Below are 23,620 nucleotides of genomic sequence, written 5' to 3'. Positions count from 1 at the left end.
GTCTATATGGCAGAATGTGAGGTGAGATAACCTAGTTCCTTATCGGTTGGTAGGAAGATGAGGGGAAGAATGATGGGAATGATGGGTCCTCTCCTAAAGGAGGATGTAATTGTTTAATTATATATATATAAAAAATCAGCTGGGGGCAAAAGATTTAGCAGAGGAAATACAGAGAAGGAAAGCTGAGGCTTTATACACAGAAAGATGAATACAGGTATCTCGATGTAGTTAATAGAGGAAATGAGGCATGGATATGACAAGACTGAATATCAGGGAAGGGGTATCAGAACACTGATCCGTGTGATGGGACAGGCAAACTGAGGGGGCAGAAATGAAGCCACAAGTCCACTTGGGAAACTCCCGGTTGGCTTATTTTGAATTTCGGGAATATCCTCTCTGAAGAAGAAATTGAGCATGGGCTGAACAAAGATGATTGTAAAGGCTGTAACTTGGTGCTGGCAAAGAGCTGACTGTTTCATTCACTCAAAATGTTGAGAAATGAAATCAAGTGAGAACACTGCAGAAAAGACTTAGACGTCTTTAAATTCAAGACCACACTGAACACAATAGTATTTTATTATAGTCCTATTGTTTGTAAAGATAGGCTTTCTCTGTTGCATTTGAAAATAAGAAAAATATGTCCTTATTCTTCCAGACATTTCTTTCTTCTTCTTTTTTTAAATATACTGTATACGGCAGGTTAAAAGGGCTGAGCTGTGCTGATTAACTATCCAAATGTTTAATCAATACAGCAATAGCAAGATGCATTCTGGCCGTGAAAGACCTTGGAAAGGCCCCACTTGCCTTATTTCTACCCCCAAGCGGGACATCAGTGAACTATTACATGGTCCCTGCATATCAATGCAGTAGGGCTTAGACAAATACAATGTTAATGGATAATTGTGGGTCACCTTGTCAAAATATGTTAAATGCCCCTTGAGTAAGTTTTTTTTTTCCCCCTATTAAAAATGACAGTAAACTGTGACCTTGTTGATATCATAGATGCTTTCAGGAAGCAAATATTATTATTCAATCTGTAACAGGTTCATTGATTTATGAGTCAAAAAATTCATTAGGACTAAATTATAAAGCACACTTTCTATGTTGATACAACCCACGGTAATGCTGTGACAAAGTGCTCAACTGTCTTACTTTGGCTTAGGCGAAATCGTTTCATGAACATTCATTCAGAAAACACACATAGAGGCAGCTTCTAGCAGAATGACTCACAAGTGAGGCCGGTGTCCCTGGATGTCTGAGATGTCGACATAGCACAGAGTCAGGGGAAGTTCACTAGGTGACCAAGGTCCTGGGACTCTGGCCAAGTCCATGCCATCTGTCAGCATGGTGGTACGCGCCGGAAGCCTTAGCCTTTAGCCCCCGTCCCCCCACTTGGGCTATTCACAATGACACGAACACCCACTCGGATCCTCCACTGTTTCTGGTGCTGTCGGAGGACAGAGGCGTACTTGTCATCTGGTGTCATGAGTCACAGGGAGACGGATTGTGGCACTCGGTGCTTCTAGAGTCCAAGTGCGCTTCAGCAGCATGACACTCATAATGGAATGGGTTAGATTGGCAGTCATGTCTGAGGTTTTCTTTTTTCTCTTCTGAAAAACATTTCTTAAGAGGCTGGTAAAACGAAGATTCGATGGCCAAGAATGTAGATTATGCAGGGAATGTCAGAATTTATTTGTCATTTTATCATTTGTTACTACTAAGCCTAAGATAATGCTAAGTTGAAACTGAGATAAAAATGACATAATTGGCCACATTTTTTTCTTTACTACAAAACTCATTTTTTTCCCCTCTCCAAGAGAGAATGCAAAAAAATTTTAAAACTATAGGTTATGGACTAAGAGATGCATGAATATAGAAAGCATTATGCTACTTTAATGGGTCATGGAAAGAAAATATGTTGTACAAATATAACGCACACGTTCAGAATGTGTAATAAAGGCTAGTGTCATCTTTAAAAATGAAAGGAAACAGCATAAATAACTAAAATGAGAACCCTCTTAACATGTCAGTGATTTTATTAGAGAAATAGTTTCACTTTGTATACACATCTTCAATTTACCTCTGGTCACTCGAGTATAAAGAAACAATTTTACACATTATAATGAAATAGAATAAATGCCTCAATTTACAAATTCACTATGTGGTGGGAATTTATTTCAGCAGAGCACCAAGGTAAGCTACACCACTCTTTAGTGCATGTAATTTGTTAGTACGGATGCATAAGAACACACACATGCAGTTCTGAGAGTAGAAGAATCACACAACAGTCCCTTTAAGGACCTAATTTATTTCATTGCAATATTCCACCTTTCACATGTCTTTGGTTGCTTGTCTGACTCCTCTGAGAGAGAGAAATGAACACATAAAAAAGAGCCATTCTTATGAGATAAACTGTGCAATGACTACCAGATTATTCTTCCCTAAGTATCATAGACAAGTGTATGTTTAGAGTTAGAAGAGACCATAGAAGTCAGCAAATTGAAATCTGTTCCTTTCTAGATGAGAATAATGAGGGGCACAGATGTTAAATGACTTACCCAAGGCCACACAGCATGGTAATGGCAGAATTGACAGATGAAAACTCACATTTTTTCTGACTCCACTATATTACGCTGCTTTCTTCAAAGATAGCCTCCCTTCAACTAAATCATATCAAGTTCCATGAAAGTGGAAATTACGGCTGCTGCCACCACTGACCACTGTGTCTCCTGCTTTAATTTTGCTTTTGCTTTGTTAGCTATGATCTGTTGAGGAATTACCATTGGCCATTATTCTAAGGGTTCTATATATATAACTATTTAATCTTCAGATGAGGCTATTATTCATTTTTCATAGATGGAGACCTATCATCTACGTCTTATCCCTCCTCCTCTTTTTTTTTTCCTTTTTTTATGGAAGAGGTAACCAAGGCTAAGATAGTCCACAAATTGTGCAATGCCACAAACTAGTAGCCATGAAATGAAAAGATGTTTGCTCCTTGGAAGAAAAGCTATGACAAACCTAGACAGCATACTAAAAAGCAGAGACATCACTTTGCTGACAAAGGTCCATCTAGTCAAAGCTATGGTTTTTCCAATAGTCATGTATGGATGTGAGAGTTGGACCCTAAAGAAGGCTGAGCGCTGAAGAATTGATGCTTTCTGTGATCCTGGAGAAGACTCTTGAGAATCCCTTGGACTGCAAGGAGATCCAACCAGTCCATCCTAAAGGAAATCAGTCCTGAATGTTCATTGGAAGGACTGATGCTGAAGCTGAAACTCCAGTACTTTGGTCACCTGATGAGAGGAGCTGACTCATTTGTAAAGACCCTGATCCTGGGAAAGATTGAAGGCAGGAGGACAAGGGGAAAATAGAGGATGAGATAGTTGGATAGCATCACTGATTCAATGGGCATGAATTTGAGCAAACTCCAGGGGAGATAGTGAAGGACAGGGAAGCCTGGTGTGCTGCAGTCCATGGGGTTGCAAAGGTCAGACATGACTTAGCAACTGAACAACAATAACAACAAACTGGTAAGGGATGGCCCTGGAATTCTGACCCAAGACACTTGGCTTCAGAGACTATACTGTTCATCATCACATCAATGAAGTTTCCCTTCCTCCAGCAGATGGAGAAAGTTCAGTTCAGTTCAGTTGCTCAGTGGTGTGCGACTCTTTCTTGTAGTTGGTCTTGTAGTAACTATTACTCCCCAGCACTATTAGTCAAAAACAGCAGAAAGGAAAACATCAATAGCAGCAGCTAGTACTTCATCCCTAAGCCCCCTGCGTGAAGCTCTGTTGAATACATTCCCTTTTACAGAAGATCCCTGGCCCATTCTTCTCTGTTACTAAAAGTTACCTTTGGATGCAAGATGTGTGATATATTAATTGTCCCACCACTGGCTCCCAAACTCACTGGCCTTTTCAACAGATAATAGTGTAGCTGATGATATTTAAATGTTATTTTTATGGAGTATTAAGCATTCTAAATTAGTGCTGGTAAAGTATTAAAAGAAGTATTTTTTTTAGTTTCTCTAATTTTAATTCTTGCAGAAAAATACCTTCCTTAAGTGTGTCCTTAACTCTTTTAAGTAAGTTCAGTTCAGTTCAGTTCATTTCAGTCGCTCAGTCATGTCTGATTCTTTACAACCCCATGAATCGCAGCACGCCAGGCCTTCCTGTCCATCACCAACTCCCGGAGTTCACCCAAACTCACGTGCATCGAGTCCGTGATGCCATCCAGCCACCTCATCCTCCGTCGTCTCCTTTTCCTCCTGCCCCCAGTCCCTCCCAGCATCAGAGTCTTTTCCAATGAGTCAACTCTTTGCATGAGGTGGCCAAAGTACTGGAGTTAGTATGCTTAAATTTGAGAAGGTTGTGTGGTCACTTATATCATTCAGAGTTTTATCAGGAGCAATATTTTACTGTTACTGACAATTGTTATATTCTATCAATATATAGTTGGGTTGGGATTAAAACGATTAAATTGAGATACCTGAGAAGTTAGGTCTCCTGCTGGCAAAACCACTCAGAATAGTGGTATGAGAGTGGATTCCAGAATGGAAGAAAGAAGCTGTTTTTTTTAGAGGTGATTTTTAGAGTGTTCTTTACATTATATTTTTAAATAGATGAGATGTGATAATGTTATCCCTGATAAAATTATCAGTCTTTGTGGCTTTTTTATGGTATTTTAACCATTTCATTTAATTTTTTCCAGTACTCTCTATGCAGAATTTCTGTTTTCCTTTTGGTGAGTTCTTTCTCTTTTCTCACCTTCAGTTGGTCAGAGAATCATAATAAAATCTCCCAGAAATTTTAATTTCCCATCATTTCTATGTTAAATAATTCAGTTACTTAATTATTTGAGACTTATATGGTGCTTTTTGTTGATAAAGTACTCAACAATCATATCACTAAAATAAAATTATTCTCACTAATTTCATTACTTTTGAATATCAGTCAAATAAGAGGAGTGGCTTAGTGACTAAATAAGAACAACAACAAAGAGGAGTGGCGTTTATAATATATTAAAATTTAAATTGTTTATATTCATCAGAATTAAACAGAAAAGGCTACATGATTCAAGTTGTATAGTATTCAGTGTGAGTTTGCTGAGCAAGTTAATCACAAGTTAATCACATTGATTTATTAGTATGCATGCAATATTGATATATGTAACTATCATTCTCTGCTTTTTCTTGATAGAGGGAAACCACCAAGAAAGAAATATGGAAGAAAACGGACTGAGCATCTGTCTAGTATGTATTTGCAGACTTGACAACAGTTTAAGGAAAATAGATTTGCAAACTCACTACTTTAAAAAAAAAAAGAGAGAACCCTCAAGAATAGACAAACCCTGCACCCCCCCTACCCCCAACATGTCCTGGATTCCTACCTCAGCATAGATTTGAGCTGACTTCTTGCAGTTACTTAAGGCAGTGGTCCCCGGCCTTTTTTTGACACCAGGGACCAGTTTCATGGAAGACGATTTTTCCATGGGCTGCAGGTAGGAGAGATGGTTTTGGTATGATTCAAGGGCATCACATTTATTGTGTACTTTATTTCTATTATTATTACATCAACTCCACCTCAGATCATCAGGCATTAGATTCTGGATGGGGGGGACCACAGACCTAAGCTATGGAAAGCAAATGTACTGCTAGGAAGAGGATTTTTACTTTTTCAACAGCAACAACAACACAATCCATAAAACATTTGCTCTGTTCTGTTTAATTAGTATTATATTTAACACATAGATGCATGTGACTTTCTACGTAAAAATGTTACTACAGACGTGAACCAACAGTGAATTGGCTTTATACATTTGCATGGGTGACTTTCTGTATATTACTGACTTGCTCAGCTATGTTTTGTATGAAAAGAATCACAGAACTACTTGCAAAATATTTTTGCAATTCTTCATTTTTCTCTTTCCCAACTTTTTCTCAACAAAAAAGTAATTTGTGATGTTCTGCTTTCACCTTAATCAAAGCTTTCAGTGGAAGAAGCATAAGAAAGTAATGCTTTCAAAATACATTCCATTTATTTTCAAGAAAGCCAAATGCTTCTGTAGCCTGCGTTTTCCTCTGTCCTCTTAACAATACTCAAATGAGAGGGTAGTCACTTCTTAGTGTTTTATGATTGGGAGAATAGGGTAACAAGAATATAAGTGATCAGCAGCAGATACTGCCCAGAATGCATGGTTTCAGCTTTGTCTCCATCAAGCAACCTTTGTCATTCCCCAGGAAGGACCTGAGTGGTGATGTATCTGATATTGTCACTGTTACTATGAACCAGAGAAGGATACATGAGCCCCCTGTTTATCTTGAACTGAACTTTCGTCATAAGTAAAGCATGTGGGTTCTTCTAGACTTAGCCAGCCAGGGATTAATGTTAGAAAGTGATTCTTTCTTTCCCAATACTTCTGTTAGAATTAATAAGAGTACTACAAGAAGATGGGTAAGGGTTGCACTCAGGAGGGGCTTCCCTGGTGGCTCAGTGGTAAAGAATCTGCCTGCAATACAGGAGACACAGGTTCAAGCCCTGAGTCAGGAAGATTCCCTGGAGGACATGGCAACCCTTTCCAGTATTCTTGCCTGGAGAATCCCATGGACAGAGGAGCCTGGCGGGCTGCACTGAAGCTATTTAGCATGCATGTATGCAGTTAGGAGAAGTGGGGCGTCTTAGTTAAAATATTTGTTTGTTCCAGATGCTATGGAAATGTCCTCTTGTAAGTTTCTTGACTCTTTCCTTTTTCACCTTTCAAATGGTAGAGGAAATAAAACTCTCCAACTTGTGTCTATCCCATAGGCTTTCAGTGGGAAGTATGTAACCTGCAGTAATATTTCTTAAAAGTTGTATCAGTTTTACCAACCTGAATTCTTTCATGTTTCCCTTTATCCTACATGTGTAACTACTCTGTGTTATCAGTCCCCAGAATGAAAGATAATATCGAGTTGCTCTGTGAGGTGAAACATTGTTTTCCTCAGAAAAAATAATTTGGGTTAGAGCTGTAGAGAATAAATGTTGTGCTTTTAACATGGAAAAAAAAGATCATGGGATATGATTTCCTGTGCAAAGACCATTTTTTTCCAGCAATATATCATGCCCCTTTTCTTCTGTGTGTGCAAAAGGACCTTCCTTCGTTATATGTTAGAAGGTGCATAACTCCAAAAGAGATGGAGTTAGATGAAAAAGAGCTATTCTGAACTCCACTGATTAAAATAAATGTGCTCATAAAAAAGGCAGGAGAGTAAATTACTACATCCCCAGAACAGCAGTAACTTATACACCAACAAGTTATTTTCGAGTTTGCCAGAGGAAATAATCTGCTATCAACAAGGGGTAATTGCCTGAGCAAACTCATCTTTACATCTCACACACACTGTCACCTTGTATAAAAAAGGAGGAATGCGCTACATATCAATTCAGAAAAGATTTTCTGAAATATTTTTCTAAAGATTTCTTCCTTCTCCTAGGCAACTGAAAAGAGAGACTATGAATACAGTTCAGAACACGTCTAATCTCTGCTCCTGCCTTATCAACTGAACAGCATCAAGGGAACACATAGCAGATACCATATACCTCAGAGCCTAGGGGCAAGATGAGAAAGGATCCATTCAGATTGGAATAGAAATTCCAATCAGAGATTTACCTACCACAGGTGAAACATGTTAGCTGAGAAACCTCCAGGAATAAATGTTGCTATCATGAGGAAGAAATATCTATGTGATGTAATGTTCGGTTTTACACAGAATAGCAAAAGCAGAAAAACAGAGGCAGGAGAGAGGAGGGAGATGATGCTTAAGTAGGAAAAAAAGAGAAAAGTCTCCTTTTGAGAATAGTATTTGGGTTTGCAAAGGACAGGGGAAGATTTTGATGTGTATTTAATGTGGTTGACATTCTTCAATCCTGCCTTTGGTACATTCTATTGGATTTGGTATTTAAAATCGTAATATGTGAGCTATTTTAACATCTGTGCATGTGGGTTAAAATTGCTAAGTGTGTTAGTTGCTCAGTCATGACCGACTCTTTGTGACTCCATGGACTGTAGCCCACGTGGCTCTTCTATCTGCGGAATTCTCCAGGCAAGAATACTGGAGTGGATAGCCATTCCCTTCTCCAGGGGATCTTCCCAACCCAGGTCTCAGCATTATAGGTAGATTCTTTACAATCTGAGTCACCAGGGAAGGATAATGGGATGTGTGACCTTGTGTGAGTTGGTAGGAAACCAAAGACAATTGGCTCCAAGCATTTTTCCCCCCAATTCTCATTTTGTTGATAAGACACTTTGAGAAGAATGAGCTAAAGGTCTCTTACCTAGGGTGATTTCTACTCACTTGAGAAAAATTATTTGAATGTGGGATTTGAAAATATGCATACATTGGCTTGTATACCATGACTAGATTTTGGCTGACTAAAATCCACTTCACATGACCTACTATTATAAAGATTTACGTTGCATTTTAAAGAAAACATCAGTCTTCTCTTTAAATTACCAGATGTATATTGGAGAAAACAAAGTGTTACTATGTTTAGTATTCCTATAAAGTCTACATATTATTTTTGGTAAATATAAGGCTGTATCAATTTTTTTCCTCACAAGGGAGAACTTCCAGTCCATATACACTTCTCTGTAATGTTTCATGAGATTGTTTTCCAGGATAGGTGATAATACCATAAGTAAATGACATTTAAAGAATCAGTGTCGAAAGACATTTTACTCTTTTGGTATTTGTTTAAAACTTGACATCTTGGCCACACAGTCCTTGCAATCTTCTCTTGCCTTCTTGGACGTCACTATCTTATTTTCTCATCCTTTGACAATTTCTCCTCCATTTCAGTCATGGTTTTCTCTTCTTTGCCCCACCCTGAATGTTGACATGTCCCCTGAAAGGGTGAAAGTGATAAGTGTTAGTTGCTCAGTAGTGTCCGACTCTGCAACCCCATAGGTTGTAGTCCACCAGGCTCCTCTGTCCGTATGATTCTCCGGGCAATAATACTGAAGTGGATTGCCATTTCCTTCTCCAGGGGATCTTTCTCACCCACAGATCAAATGCGGGTCTCCCACACTGCAGGCAGATTCTTTACCGTCTGAGCCACAGACATGTCCCATGGCCTCCCTCTAAAACCTTAGCTCTACTTTCCCTCCATTAATGACTTTGTCTTCTCCCACAGTTTCAGTGATCCTTTCTTTAGTGATCCTGGTCTTTTATCAGTTCAGTTCAGTTCAGTTGCTCAGTCGTGTCCAACTCTTTGCAACCCCATGGACTGCAGCACACCAGGCTTCCCTGTCAATCACCAACTCCCGGAGCTTGCTCCAACTCATGTCCATTCAGTCGATGATACCATCCAACCATCTCATCCTCTGTCGTCCCCTTCTCCTCCTGCCTTCAATCTTTCCCAGCATCAGGGTCTTTTCAAATGAGTCAGTTCTTTGCATCAGGTGGCCAAATTATTGAAGTTTCAACTTCAGCATCAGTCCTTCCAATGGATATTCTGGACTGATTTCCTTTAGGATTGACAGGTTTGATCACCTTGCAGTCCAAGGAACTCTCAAGACTCTTCTCCAACACCACAGTTCAAAAGCATCAATTCTTCAGCACTCAGCTTTCTTCATAGTCCAACTCTCAAATCCATACACGACTACTGGAGACACTATAGCTTTGACTAGATGGACCTTTGTTGGCAAAGTAATGTCTCTGCTTTTTAATATGCTGCCTAGGTTGGTCATAACTTTTCTTCCAAGGGGCAAGCATCTTTTAATTTCATGGCTGCAGTCACCATCTGCAGTGATTTTGGAGCCCCTAAAATAAAGTCTCTCACTATTTCCATTGTTTCCCCTTCTATTTGCCATGAAATGGTGGGACCAGATGCCATGATCTTAGTTTTCTAAATGTTGAGTTTTAAGCCAACTTTTTCACTCTTCTCTTTCACTTTCATCAAGAGGCTCTTTAGATCTTCTTTGCTTTCTATCATAAGGGTGATGTCATCTGTGTATCTGAGGTTACTGATATTTCTCCCGGCAATCTTTATTCCAGCTTGTACTTCATCCAGCCTGGCATTTCACATGATGTACTCTGCATATAAGTAAAAAAGCAGGATGATAATATATAGCCTTGATGTACTCCTTTCCCAATTTGGAACCAGTCTGTTGTTCCATGTCCATTTCTAACTGTTACTTCCTGACCTGCATACAGATTTCACAGGAGGCAGGTCAGGTAGTCTGGTATTCCCATCTCTTGAAGAATTTTCCACAGTTTGTTGTGATCCACACAGTCAAAAGCTTTGGTAATCAATAAACAGAAGTAGATGTTTTTCTGGAACTCTCTTGCTTTTTTGATGATCCAACGGATATTGGCAATTTGATCTCTGGTTCCTCTGCCTTTTCTAAATCCAGCTTGAACATCTGAAAGTTCATGGTTCATGTACTTTTGAAGCCTGGCTTGGAGAATTTTGAGCATTATTTTGCTAGCATGTGAGATGAGTATAATTGTGGGGTAGTTTGAACATTCTTTGACATTTTCTTTTTTTGGGATTGGAATGAAAACTGACCTTTTCCAGTCCTGTGTCCACTGCTGAGTTTTCCACATTTGCTGGCATATTGAGTGCAGCACTTTCACGGCATCACTTTTGGGATTTGAAATAGCTCAACTGGAATTCCATCACCTCCACTGGCTTTGTTCGTAGTGATGCTTCCTAAGGCCCACTTGACTCCACATTCCAGGATGTCTGGCTCCAGGTGAGTGATCACACCATTGTGGTTATCTGCGTCATGAAGGCCTTTTATTGTCATTAGGAAATGCCATCTTGTGCCCCACACTCATAACTCTTGTTGCTTGTGAATTTTTCTCTTGAATATCATTCATGAAACAAAAACCAGCATCTTATTTCCTTGATGACTCCTACAGCCCACTGAAACAAGGCTACCCATGGCTTCCTCCTGCATGTTTTTATCTGCTCTTGAAATTTTGTGCTTTATTCAAACTTTGCCTAAAATACCACTGTATTTCTACTTATTGAAATACTTCTCATTAAGGTCCAACTTAATATTCACCTTGAGACTCTTCTTTGCAACTTAGTTATTGTGGGGCTTTGGAAAAATACTTAAACTATTTGAACACTTGTCTCTTCACCTGTAAAATGGAAATAATAATTTCAGTGCTTAACAAGTGAAAATGAACTACCATGTAAGCATGGTGCTATGGTATAAATGTTTGTATGCCCTCCTCAAACCCACACATTGAAAACCTAGTCTCCAAGATGATGGTAAGGCCTTTGGCAGAGCCCTCATAAATGGGACTGTTGTTGAATCACTAAGTCATGCCCAACTCTATTGCGACCCCATGAACTGTAGCTTGCCAGGCTCTTTTCTCCATGGAATTCTCTGGGCAAGAATACTAAAGTGGGTTGCCATTTCCTTCTTCAGGGGATCTTCCTGACCCTGGGATCGAACTCACATCTCCGGCATTGGCAGGTGGGTTCTTTACCACTGAGCCACCAGGGAAGCCCCATAAATGATATTAGTGCTCCTTTAAGAGAGGCCCCAAAGAGCTAGTCATGTGAGGGTACAATGAGAAGCCTGTGTTGACTAAGTATTAGTCACAACTTAAAAGTCGAGAGTTATTTTATTTGGTGGGAATGTTTAGAACTCTAAGACCAGGAGACTGTCTGAGTAGCTCTGAGAAACTGCTCCAAGGAGGTGGGAGGGGGAGCCCGGCTATATGCAAGTTTGCAACAAAGGGAGCAGGCAGTCTGAACATCAAAGATCAGTTATCAAGTTAAGGAATTTAGCCCTCTAATGTAGGGAAGATGCAAGCCTCTGGGCTCAGTGGATTCATTCCTTTCATATGCACCTCACTATCTGGCGCCAATCCTGTTTCAGTTCACCTTAAGGAGTGGCAGATGACTGCTTCTTGCATTTCCCTGAGCTCCTGAGCAACCACTGTGGGGGATGGTGCCATCTTCTGGATTGCAATTGTGGGGGCCCTCATTCACATTTGGAGCCCAGAAATCTCTTTTGGCTGTGACATTTCTTGTTTATTGATATGGCAGGAGGTATTTTCATTTTGCGCCTGCAATTAAGAGGAGAGCCAACCTCCAACACTCTCATCTCAGACCTCTGACTCCAGAACTGTGAGGAATAAATCTGTTGTATACGAGCCTTCCTTCCAGTCCCTGGGATTTGGGTTAGAGCAGCCCAAATGGGCTAAGACACATAGGATATAGTTGTTACTGTGACTGAGATGATCAAAATATAAGACCTTGACCAACAAGTATAAGGAAAAGCAAACTTAGGTGGGTCTTAGGCAAATTCCTGCTTCAGTGGAAATTAACCCACGTGAGATATGTTTATATGGGCCATTGATTGTTAGTTTTCTTTCTTAATTTTCATTTCATTCTTTCACTGTTATTTGACACTTGCAACATAGAATTTTTTTGACAGAGAGGAGGGGAATAGCAGTTCAGAGTATGGACTTGTGGACCAGACTGCTTGAGCTCAGCTTTGTTTCTATCATTAACCGTTCTATGGTTTCTAGACAAGACGTGTTAACCGAGTAGTGGTTCCTTCATAAGTGTGATGGGGATTAAATGTATTAATGTCAGTAAAGTGCATGAGGTATAGTCCTTAGTAGGCATTAGATATTATTGCTATAATAGTTATTTGTGGGTTTGTAATATTTTCTTCACTAGATTATGTGTTCCTTAAGAGAATGACATCAAGAATGATTTGTACATTGTTCAGTTCAGTTCAGTTCAGTCGCTCAGTCATGTCCGACTCTTTGTGACCCCATGAATCGCAGCACACCAGGCCTCCCTGTCCATCACCAACTCCCGGAGTTCACTCAGACTCACGTCCATCGAGTCAGTAATGCCATCCAGCCATTTCATCCTCTGTCGTCCCCTTCTCCTCCTGCCCCCAATCCCTCCCAGCATCAGAGTCTTTTCCAATGAGTCAACTCTTTGCATGAGGTGGCCAAAGTACTGGAGTTTCAGCTTTAGCATCATTCCATCCAAAGAAATCCCAGGGCTGATCTCCTTCTGAATGGACTGGTTGGGTCTCCTTGCAGTCCAAGGACTCTCAAGAGTCTTCTCCAACACCACAGTTCAAAAGCATCAATTCTTTGGTGCTCAGCCTTCTTCACAGTCCAACTCTCACATCCATACATGACCGCTGGAAAAACCATAGCCTTGACTAGACGGACCTTTTTTGGCAAAGTAGTGTCTCTGCTTTTGAATATGCTATCTAGGTTGGTCATTGTTGGACCTCCCCAAAGTCTAGTGCAGTGTCTAGAACAGTGACTTTTCCGTAGTTGGTGCTTAGTAAGCATTTGTTGAATCAAAACTAAGTTGTGCACTTCAAATTATTAGCTAAAATGTTAGCATTTTCATTTAATGACTTCATACAGAATATAGTAAGAAAAATTTTGTACACCTTCCTTGAGCTTCCCCTTAACTACAACTTAGACTATCTAGTTTCAGAATTTTATTCTGTGAGTTCCAAGTTTGGCAATTCAATCATGGATGGGTCATCTAGAACAAGGTCTTTTTGAAAACTGTTTACAGACTTGGTGGCTCAGATGGTAAAGCGTCTGCCTGCAATGCCAGAGACCTGGGTTTGATCCCTGGGTTGGGAAGATCCCCTGGAGAAGGAAATGGCAACCCACTCCAGTACTCTTGCCTGGAAAATTCCATGGACAGAGAAGCCTTGTAGGCTACAGTCCATGGGGTCGCAAACAGTTGGACACGACTGAGAGACTTCACTTCACTTATTAAAAAAATGCTGTTTTAGTACCTTAAAGTAGAAGGATTCATTGCTTTGAAAAGCTTCTGTCTTTATTTTTACCCCTTCAGTGAATAGGGAAAGTAGGAAGGTTTCTATTTGAAATACCCAGGATACTAGATGAATGCTCCCATTATAAAATTTTGAGGAATATAATTTTGGTGTGAGATCTCAGATTTTGACAGTTCATTGTGTGTTCTCCCATAGAACTTTGATTTCACTTATGAATGCCTCAATATCTCAGTTTTGTCGCCTAAACTGCTTTTGTCATTAAATGAAGGATCATTTGAGCAGCAGTTCCATCTACTCAAAATCATTTCAAAATACTAGGAACCCCTTAAGATAGCCCGATAAATAGAACAAATGCTCTTATTACAAAAGTGCAGGAAGAAAAGACAATTTGACATTTTTGGAAGTCAGGCGCCTGCCCTTGTTCTGGCCTTAGATCTGTAACTTTCACGATTTTTTTTTCTTTTGTGCTCATGTTTCTCTAGGTTCCTAACCACTAAGACATTTTTGATGCAAATTGTTTTATTTCTTCCTACTCATTCCAAAGAAAAAGATCCTTGGAATCGTCCTAAGAGTTAAACCAATGAGGATCTTAGTCCTCATTAAATGATATAAAGTCAACAAAACGTAGGAGAGAGAATTAAAAACAGAGGTGTCTCTGAAGGCCCAGGGCTGCTGCCATACTTAGCATGTTATAAATGTTCTGAAAATAGAGCAAGCAATGAAATCAGGTAGGTTTAGAGAGGATATTTAGCTCCTCAGTGTTCTGACAGACCAAACTGATGAGAACGAGCTCTACCATAGTGTGCCTGACAAGTGGCAGATGAGATTGCCGGGGGCCAGTGTGAGGGTGAAAGGAATCACAAATATCTTCCCACATAGAGCTGAGCCTCTGGACTTTTGGAAATGTCCATTTATGGAAAATGAAATTTCTGTGATGGGTTATTTCCTGAATGCTTCAACTCCACATTGGCTTAATGTGACCTTGGAAATAAAATGTGGACTAGTCTAAAAAATAAAATTAGTAACAAAATAGAAAATAATACTTTGGTCTTTTGTAAAACAACATGTTGCTTTTATACTAATAAAACTGTATCAGCTCTACTTAGGCATTTATTTTTGTATTTGACAAATGCTTTATTTACTGCTTATTGGTGCAAGGACTTTCTACTAAGTAAAAGTATATTTTATTGTGTTATATTATGCAGTTATATAATATAAATATGCTCATGTACTATTGAATAAATTATGTATTGTATTTAATTATATTCTATTAATTGTATTATAGTTAATTATATATTATGTTATTTATTATGTACTATTATTTATATAAAATATAGTACTACAGAAGTTAAGTACTGCTTTAATCCTCAATTTAAAAATGAGGGAAAAGAAGCAGAAAGAGGTTGAATAAAACATGAGATGAAATATCCAGAAAAATCATAACTAACTATGATGGTAGAGGAGTTTTCAAATGCTTATAGATTGAAATATATGGTACTCCATGTTAAAAGGGAAAACTTAGAAAAAATATGGTAAAAGAATAATGACAGAATAAGATGAAAATTAAGGCTAGTGGTTTCCAAACTATTCTTAGTAGGGTGCTAAGATTCTTTGGAGGCTCCTAGGGAGCTGGGAGAGCCTAGAGCGAGGGTCATTGTTGTCTGTCTACTTTATATATTGGGATCTGCTCAGAAAGAATGTACTCTGCTGTTAAAAGGTTTGAATGCTGTTGGTATGGATCAGACTCCCCTGTGTGTATTTGATCATGCTATTAACATTTTTCCAAAATGCTGCTATTTAGCGGGGGATGACACTTTGTGACATAGGACTAGAACACTAAGTAATATGAAGATGCATATTTACCAAAATCTCTCTCTTTTTTTGGATAACCAATATAAGCTACAACTGTACCCCGAGATATCTAGATACTCCAAGAAATAATGTATGCTAAGTATAGTAATAGGTGTAAGTGGAGCTTCCGTTTTTTAGATAAATGCATAGTCACGTTAGCTGACTGCTAAACAGCGCTACTGCAATGATAAAGCTGTCATTTATCATGTAATATTAATGTAAGTAATAGTAGTAGCTCACTATTCAGAAAACAAAGATAAAGCTGGGTGATAGCCAATAGCCAACAGGCAATCTTTCTCTCTATGTGAATATGCTCCAGATTTAAAGATGAGCTTAAATAGTCTATTTGTGGATCTATTCAGCTCCACATGTTTAAAAAATAAAGCAAAAACCAAGGACAAATGACAGAAACCTAGTGGAAAAAAAAGGAATGCCTTCCCCTCATGCTACCCATTTTCAAATGCTTTCTCAGCTTCAGAATACAAAAAAAAAAAAAAAAAAAAATCATAATATGATAAGCAATCATAGTTCGCAGTGGCTCCATTTGATAATTAAGTCATTTAAAAATAAACATTTGAAAAGAAGCTGAAGTAGGGGCTTTTGTCTCATAGGCAATAAGGCAGACTCACCAATACAGACAAGCGTTTAATTGAAAATACTTTTAATTACTGTGAATTATCTCTTTCTTTATGGGCATACCTCCAGGAAAGGCAGTTGAACCAAATTTTCATCTTATATTTTTGCTGAGGCAATCTATTCTTGACTTGTTCCACAGTTAAGGAAGGACCCCTAGATGTAGTAAAATGTTTTCCTAAATGTATTTTTACAATATGAACAAAATAACACCCCCCCTCAAATCAAATGCCTGTATTTATTTGTGAAAAACTTGTGAAGTTATCATTTCACCGAATATCCAGTTGCTAAAATCCTATCTCATATAAAAAGAGTTGGATGAATTTATAATTTTCTATAATCTGTAGATTTCAAGTCATCTTTCATCTTAATCTTTGTGTTTTCTTAGAAAAAATAATTTCTCTCTTTGACTCAGAAAGGATGCTGGTAATTTACATATGAGATGTATTTTATTAAGATGTTTTTATATTTGAAAACTCTATTACCTTGAGAAACACAGGTCAAGATTTATTGACTTTTGTCTCCTTATATGTGTTAATCAGTTTTAAAATGGTAGAAACATGCTTTTCAGCTTTCTATACACTGGGGAACAGTACTGACTGCTTAAAATCCTTAAAACGTTTAACCTAAATCCAGATCTAGATCTCAAAAAATATAGCATGAGAATCTGTCTCATATTTGATATGGTTACAAGAAAAACAAATTTAAAACTGACCAATTAATTCTGCACTAATTCCCTCAAGACTCTATCCCCTTGGGAAAATAATATGAGTATAATTTTACTTATTTGAAATAGGTTGTGTTAATATTCCTGAAAATTGTCCCATTTCTTGGATTCATTTAAAATTTTTTTGTTGGCATAGCAACAGATTAAAGATTTACCACAGTTGCCACCACTTGCTTCATTCTTAAGAAAACAAAGTATATGTTCATTTTGCATTTGATTACATCCTTTCTGTCCTCATCTATCAGCCTATGCTGCTGCTGCTAAGTCACTTCAGTCGTGTCCGACTCTGTGTGACCCCATAGATGTCAGCCCACCAGGCTCTCCTGCCCCTGGGATTCTCCAGGCAAGAACACTGGAGTGGGTTGCCATTTCCTTCTCCAATGCATGAAAGTGAAAAAGTGAAAGGGAAGTTGCTCAGTCATGTCCAACTCTTAGCGACCCCATGGGCTGCAGCCCACCAGGCTCTTCCATCCATGGGATTTTCCAGACAAAAGTACTGGAGTGGGGTGCCATTGCCTTCTCTGATTATGCATGTGACACTAATTTCCTCTCTCATTCCTCTAAGACATTCAGTCCTATAGTATAAGTTTATAATTCAAAATTATCATGCTAAAACAGCTATTTGGGAAAAAAAAATGTTTCACTGAGGTAGTTACTAGGTCATGTTTCTGTTGTGAAATGTTTATATGTAAGTCACCAAGCACTTTTAGTATCTGACCTGGAAAAAATATCTCATTGATTTTATTTACAATGTGTGTATGTGTGCTGTGCTCAGTCATATCGGACTCTGTGTGACCCCATGGACTGTAGCCCACCAGGCTCCTGTGTCCATGGAATTTTCTGGGAAAGAATGCTGGAATGTGTTGCCATGCCCTTCTCCAGTTGATCTTCCAGACCCAGGGATCAAACCTGCGTCTCTTGTGTCTCCTGAATTGCAGGTGGATTCTTTACCACTGTGCCACCAGGGAAGCTTTTTTATTTACAATACTGGATTTGAAAGTTTCTCTCCCCAGGTGGCTTAGTGGTAAAGAAGACACCTGCCAATGCAGGAGATGCAGGTGCCGTGGGTTTGATCCCTGGGTCAGGAAGATCCCCTGGAGTGGGAAATGGCAACCCACTCCAGTATTCTTGCCTGGGAAATCCCATGGACATGGGACCCTGGAGGGCTACAGCCTGTGGGGTTACAAAGTGCCAGACACGACTGAGTGACTTACACATTCTCTTTCAGAAGACACAAGACTCCTGGATCAGAGCTGAGGAACTGTATGTCAGAAATAGTATTTCCATAGAGCAATGGAAAGACGGCCATAGGACATCTGTGCATACAGTTGATTGTGTTATAGGAGAGGAACTCTAAACTTTGCAAGCCCAAATCCCTGTGCTTGGCAGTAAGCATGCTGCACCGTGTTTTGGATGGTGATTACGGTATTTATTACAGATCTTCCAAGGCAAGCTTCCAGAAAGAGACACTATCTCTGCTTTCTAAGGTTGTTACTATAAAAACAACCTGAAGAGAGAGTCTGAAATGAAGTGCAATCAATGACTTGCTCACTGAATATTCAGAATCTTGAGACCTAATGCAGAATTTTCTTCCAACATTTTCTATCTCCGAGGATTCTCAGAGACTGCCTCTGCTAGGGTCAGGTTTTCCCACTTAACATGTAAACTGGAGCTTTAGTTTCTTCTATTAGTTCTGCTGTTGGCATAGGTTATAGATGCTACTATTTGCTCTTTTCATCCCAAATGGTTTTTGGAAGATGATGGTAAATCAAATTTAGGTGGCAAGCCATTATCCTACAGAAATCTGGTAACTCTGTAATTATTCAATTTCACAGTAAAAAAGAAAAATCTACTTAATAACAATAATTATATAAATGTTATATATTGTTTTCAAATTTTTGAATCCATCTGTAGACAAAATGTGGAAATCAAAAATAAATACAGAATAAAATGTAAATATCATAGACTTCAGCAATATGAATAAATGTTCAGCCAGTAGAAGTTGGGAGGAAACAGGTGGCAGCGATGGAAATGTAGATGTGCTAATTTCCTCATCTTATACAGTGCCCTGTAAACAGCTGTTATCTAAGAATAGGGAAAAGACTAAGTAGAGGATTGAGGTTACTATTTCATGATAAAATGTAGCTACTAGAAAAATATGTAAAATGTGACCAACAAACCAAGAAGTGGAAGGAGAGTGGTGAGAGGTATATAATTGATTAAATTCTTTATTCTTCATATTGGGATGTTAGTAGAGACTAACATCTTTATTTATCAACATATTTATTAACATAAAGTAATAAAGACATAGAATAATAAATATTAAATTATGGTACTAATCACCATAAAATGAGCTAAGATAGAAATCATTGAAAGAAGCTGTCTCTGGTAATGGAATAGGAGACGGTTAGGGAATGGAACCTTTAACTTTTTATTTTTTACTCTTCTGTTGTACTCTGAATTTTTATTTTATCAAAGATATGTATGTTTTATAATTTAAAACTACTTTCTAAACTAAGAAATGAAGGGCTAAGGATTTACCTCTAACAAATAAAACAACCAATGGAAAAAGGTCACTAGGAGTTTAGAGCCTTCTCTGTAGAGACCTCTAGATTATAATTTGCTGTACTACAGAATCCACAAGTTGTTGGCTCAGAACACGTTGTCAAGGCCTGAATGAGACATTACATTTATGGCTTTAGGCTAGAGAATGAGCAATTGAATCAAAACCAAAGCACAGTGTACAAGCAGGTATGCCATTTCCTAGGCTCTTGTAAATGCTGCTCTGATTCAAAAGAAACTGACACTCTCACCTGCTTTGAGGATGTGTAAGGCTAGAGGCACCCAATATTGGTATCGTGCAGCTTAGATATGGAGAGAGAAGATAAAATACTATACTCAGTAGATCATATTTATTTTTAATTTCTGGAGTTTTATCTTCAGCCCCCACATGCTTTATCAAATGAAGCCTCATCTCTCTTTAGTAGAGCATTTTTAGAAAAGTGTAATAAGCAGACAAGGATATATGTCCTATTTATGTTTCCATTTCAGTCTATTCTCAATTCTTCTGCTACTTAAATACTCTTGGTGCTAAGTTACTTCAGTTGTGTCCAACTCTGTGCAATCCTATGGACTGTAGCCCACCAGGCTCCTCTGTCCATAGGATTCTCCAGGCAAGAATACTGGAGTGGGTTGCCACACCTTTCCAGGGGATCTTCCCTACCCAGGGTTCAAACCCGAGTCTCTCACTTCTCCTGCATTGGCAGGCAGTACTTTAGGCTTACCTTCTCCGCTACCAAATTGCAAATGATAACCTTAATTTTACAGGGCTGTTTTTAAAAGTTAAAAGAGACAGTAGACCCATGCCACTGCTTTCTTAGCCTGACTTTGGAGTAGGAGATTCTGTATTGTTAAAATTGGAATATTGTGAGAACATTCATTCATTTTTCTAATTAATATCTATTGCAGGATTCCTATGCCCTTCACTTGGCACTGTGTTAAGAGCTGGGATACAATTTTGAGAGAAACAGATAAGATGCCCACCCTCTAGTATCCCATAACAAATTGCAAACTGACATGAGTGCTATGAAGGAACTAAGTTCTATGACAGTGGGGAGCAAAGAGACAAGGTTTAAACTAAACAGGAAAACATTTCTGGAGAAAGGGATAGTTAAACTGAATAAGAGAAACTAATAAGAATTGTATAGAAAAATAAAGTTTTATGGGAGGTGGGACAGTATGAGGGAAGGTCACAGGCAGAGGAGCAAATTGTGACAATGTCACAGGAGCCTCAGTTCAGTTTAGTCACTCAGTCGTGTTTGACTCTTTGCAACCTCATGGACTGCAGAGCACCATGCCTCCCTGTCCATCACCAACTCCTGGAGCTTGCTCAAACTCATGTCCATTGAGTCGGTGATGCCAACCATCTCATCCTCTGTCACCCTCTTCTCTTCCTGCCCTCAACCTTTCCCAGCATCAGGGTCTTTTCCAGTGAGTCAGTTCTTTGCATCAGGTGGCCACAGTATTGGAGCTTCAGATTCAGCATCAGTCCTTCCAATGAACACCCAGGACTGATCTCCCTTAGGATGGACTGGTTGGATCTCCTTGCTGTCCAAGGGAGTCTCAAGAGTCTTCTCCAACATCACAGTTCAAAAGCATCAATTCTTTGGCACTCAGCTTTCTTTATAGTCTAGCTCTCACATCCATACATGACTACTGGAAAAACCAAAGCTTTGACTAGATGGACCTGAGCCTAGGAAGGTTATATGACTGGCTTGGAGTGTGAGGGGAGGACAGTGTGGCTGGAGAGAAGAGTACTCTTTTTGGTTTCCAAGACACCTAAGAACTTTGCTCTGTAAATGTTTGATATAAATGTGGTGAAAATAATAATCTCTGGATTTTTTACCTGTACCAAATCATATAAATTCATCAACTCTCAAAACACTCTTGTGAAGTAGCCTCCTCCCTGTTTGACTAGTGAGGGAGCTGCTAGTTATGTAGTGAAGCTTAGATTAGAAGCAAACAGTTGCTAGGGTCCATACTGTTAGTCACTATACTGTAATTGACACTTTTTAGGAATGAAGGCGTGAATGAATGAATGAAATCACTTTGATCTGAGATCCTGCAGACTGAAATGTGAGCATGATTTCTTTGGACTGTTGTCCATTAGCTTGATAACTTTTTGAATTTGGTGAGTGCTCTATTTACAGCTGAAATAAGGACCGCTACTTAGCACTTATATGCCGGGTAATATGCAAAGACTATTCATGCATCATTTCAGTTATCTGTTTACTTGCCCATAAACCAAGTTAGCCTGTGAACTCACTGAGGTGGGAGCCTTGGCTCATTCGTTTGGTACCAACCATGCTTGGCTTATTGTTTGTCTTCAGTGAATCTACTTTTCCCTTTCTGTCATTTCACTCCGTATTTAAGTGCAATTTTAATTGCTTAAGTGCAGGGAGAAGGAGTAGGTGACCTTTTAAGAACTTCCAGGAGCTGTAATTCTGAATGTCCAATCAAAGTGCTGTTGACTCAAACTACTTTTAGTATGTAGCAGCAGGCCCAGTTAATTGAAAGATTGTCCTTAAATTCAAAAAAAGCTGATGCAGAAAGATGCTTATAATTTTCAGCCAAATGTACTTTCCCTAAAATGTGCTTTCACATGCCTAATGAAGTTGTTTACTCTGATACTCTACCCGCATTGAAAAGAAATGGAAATATATATTTTTAAAGAGGAGATACTGTTGCAAGACTTTTATGATTATTTATCTGGGTTCTAATCCACCTTAAATGATTCTCTCCTCAGGCATGCCTCAGGCCAAAACAATGTGAGGAGAGCCAGGGCTGACCACAACTCCTAGCCCTCCATATCCTTCTATTTATAAAACTAACATCATAAAGAGATGTTACAAAATATTGAGGTTAAAAATTAGTTCCAACAAAATAAATTCTAAACATATAGTGGGTCATTATAAAAAGAGATTGCTACGAGTCAAATAACCTACAGTTAAATATATACGTATTATATATATTTGTAAAGCTATTAATCCAATTTAACAACATCCAGGGAATTTATGTTAAGAAATTGCCAACTAGCACTAAGTAAAATTTACAGAGATGGATAAAAAGCATAATTATGAAGTAGACTTGGGATATTCCAGTTGGTAAATGAGGCTGTGAAATTGCCTTTTGTTAAAAAGCAGTATTAATGACTGTGTTAGTACTTGACTAATATTTTATGATACTTAATCTGCTATTTTGTGAAATGTTTCATACATCATCCTATCTGATAGCTTAGAAATAGTTTTAATGCCATTATTTTATACATTGCTAGTGAATTAAAATCTGTTGATACTGAACATCAGTTAGACTGATTTAAAAATGCAATATGTTTGGTTAATGTTGATTGAGAAATTATTGAAGCTTGTACAATTTCTTTTAATCAGTGCACTCTGTGCAAGCTTTGGTGAATGTGTAATATCTGATCAGATGGAAAATTTTGTAACCTAGTAGTCACCAACACACACTTAACATGCCAAGATGCAATTTGATAATAACATGATGGAGAGGGCAAGAGAAACTTGATGTCTACCAATATTTGCTTTCAGAGAAGCTAAATTTCGAGTGTAAAAGAAGCACACACAATATTACTTGCAAAGAGAAACACTGTAAATAAATTTGCTTAAAATTAGACAAGAAGGTTATGTTACATTATTCCTTCTATGGTTCTCCACAAGGTAGTCTGTCTCCCTTTGCTTCCTCTGTGTGGGTTTATTCTACGATTTAGCTCGTAGACCTCTTTGGTCTCTTGTTATTTCAGCTGCTGTGAATTTAGGGATTACATCTATGCTCACATCTTTAACTTTCATCTTTATGTAAATAATACTTAGATCCCACATCTTCAGTCTTGGGCTTTAGAACTTCAATATCCTACCCCTTGACTCTAATGGAACATTTCAGCTTTACTCTTGGATATACCTTCAGCTTACCCAGTGTCTAAAATTGCATGCGTCTTTCTCCCTGGCTCCTCTTCTAGGCATCCCTATTTGTCAACAACTCCCAAGCTGTCATTCCAGCCCAGTCCTGGAGTGCCTATTTCTGTCAGAATGGCCCCCT

The 23,620-nt window shown here is 38.6% G+C and overlaps 1 long non-coding RNA gene across 1 annotated transcript in view; it reads left to right on the top strand.

The window, feature by feature from the left end:
- The first annotated feature begins 5,202 nt into the window (after positions 1 to 5,202).
- LOC147369971 (uncharacterized) overlaps positions 5,203 to 23,620 on the top strand; it is a 106,572-nt gene continuing 88,154 nt past the window's right edge. The window contains exon 1 of the long non-coding RNA XR_015168253.1: positions 5,203 to 5,257. This is a non-coding gene — a long non-coding RNA (uncharacterized LOC147369971). The remainder of the gene's footprint in view (positions 5,258 to 23,620) is intronic.

Source organism: Bos grunniens, chromosome 7 (assembly GCF_055505025.1).
Source record: "Bos grunniens cultivar Pamir isolate PY7600 chromosome 7, Bosgru_T2T1.0, whole genome shotgun sequence".
In the NCBI taxonomy this organism is placed as follows: domain Eukaryota; kingdom Metazoa; phylum Chordata; class Mammalia; order Artiodactyla; family Bovidae; genus Bos; species Bos grunniens.
The sequence above is the reverse complement of the archived record's forward strand: the minus strand, read 5'-3'. Positions and strand labels throughout refer to the sequence as shown.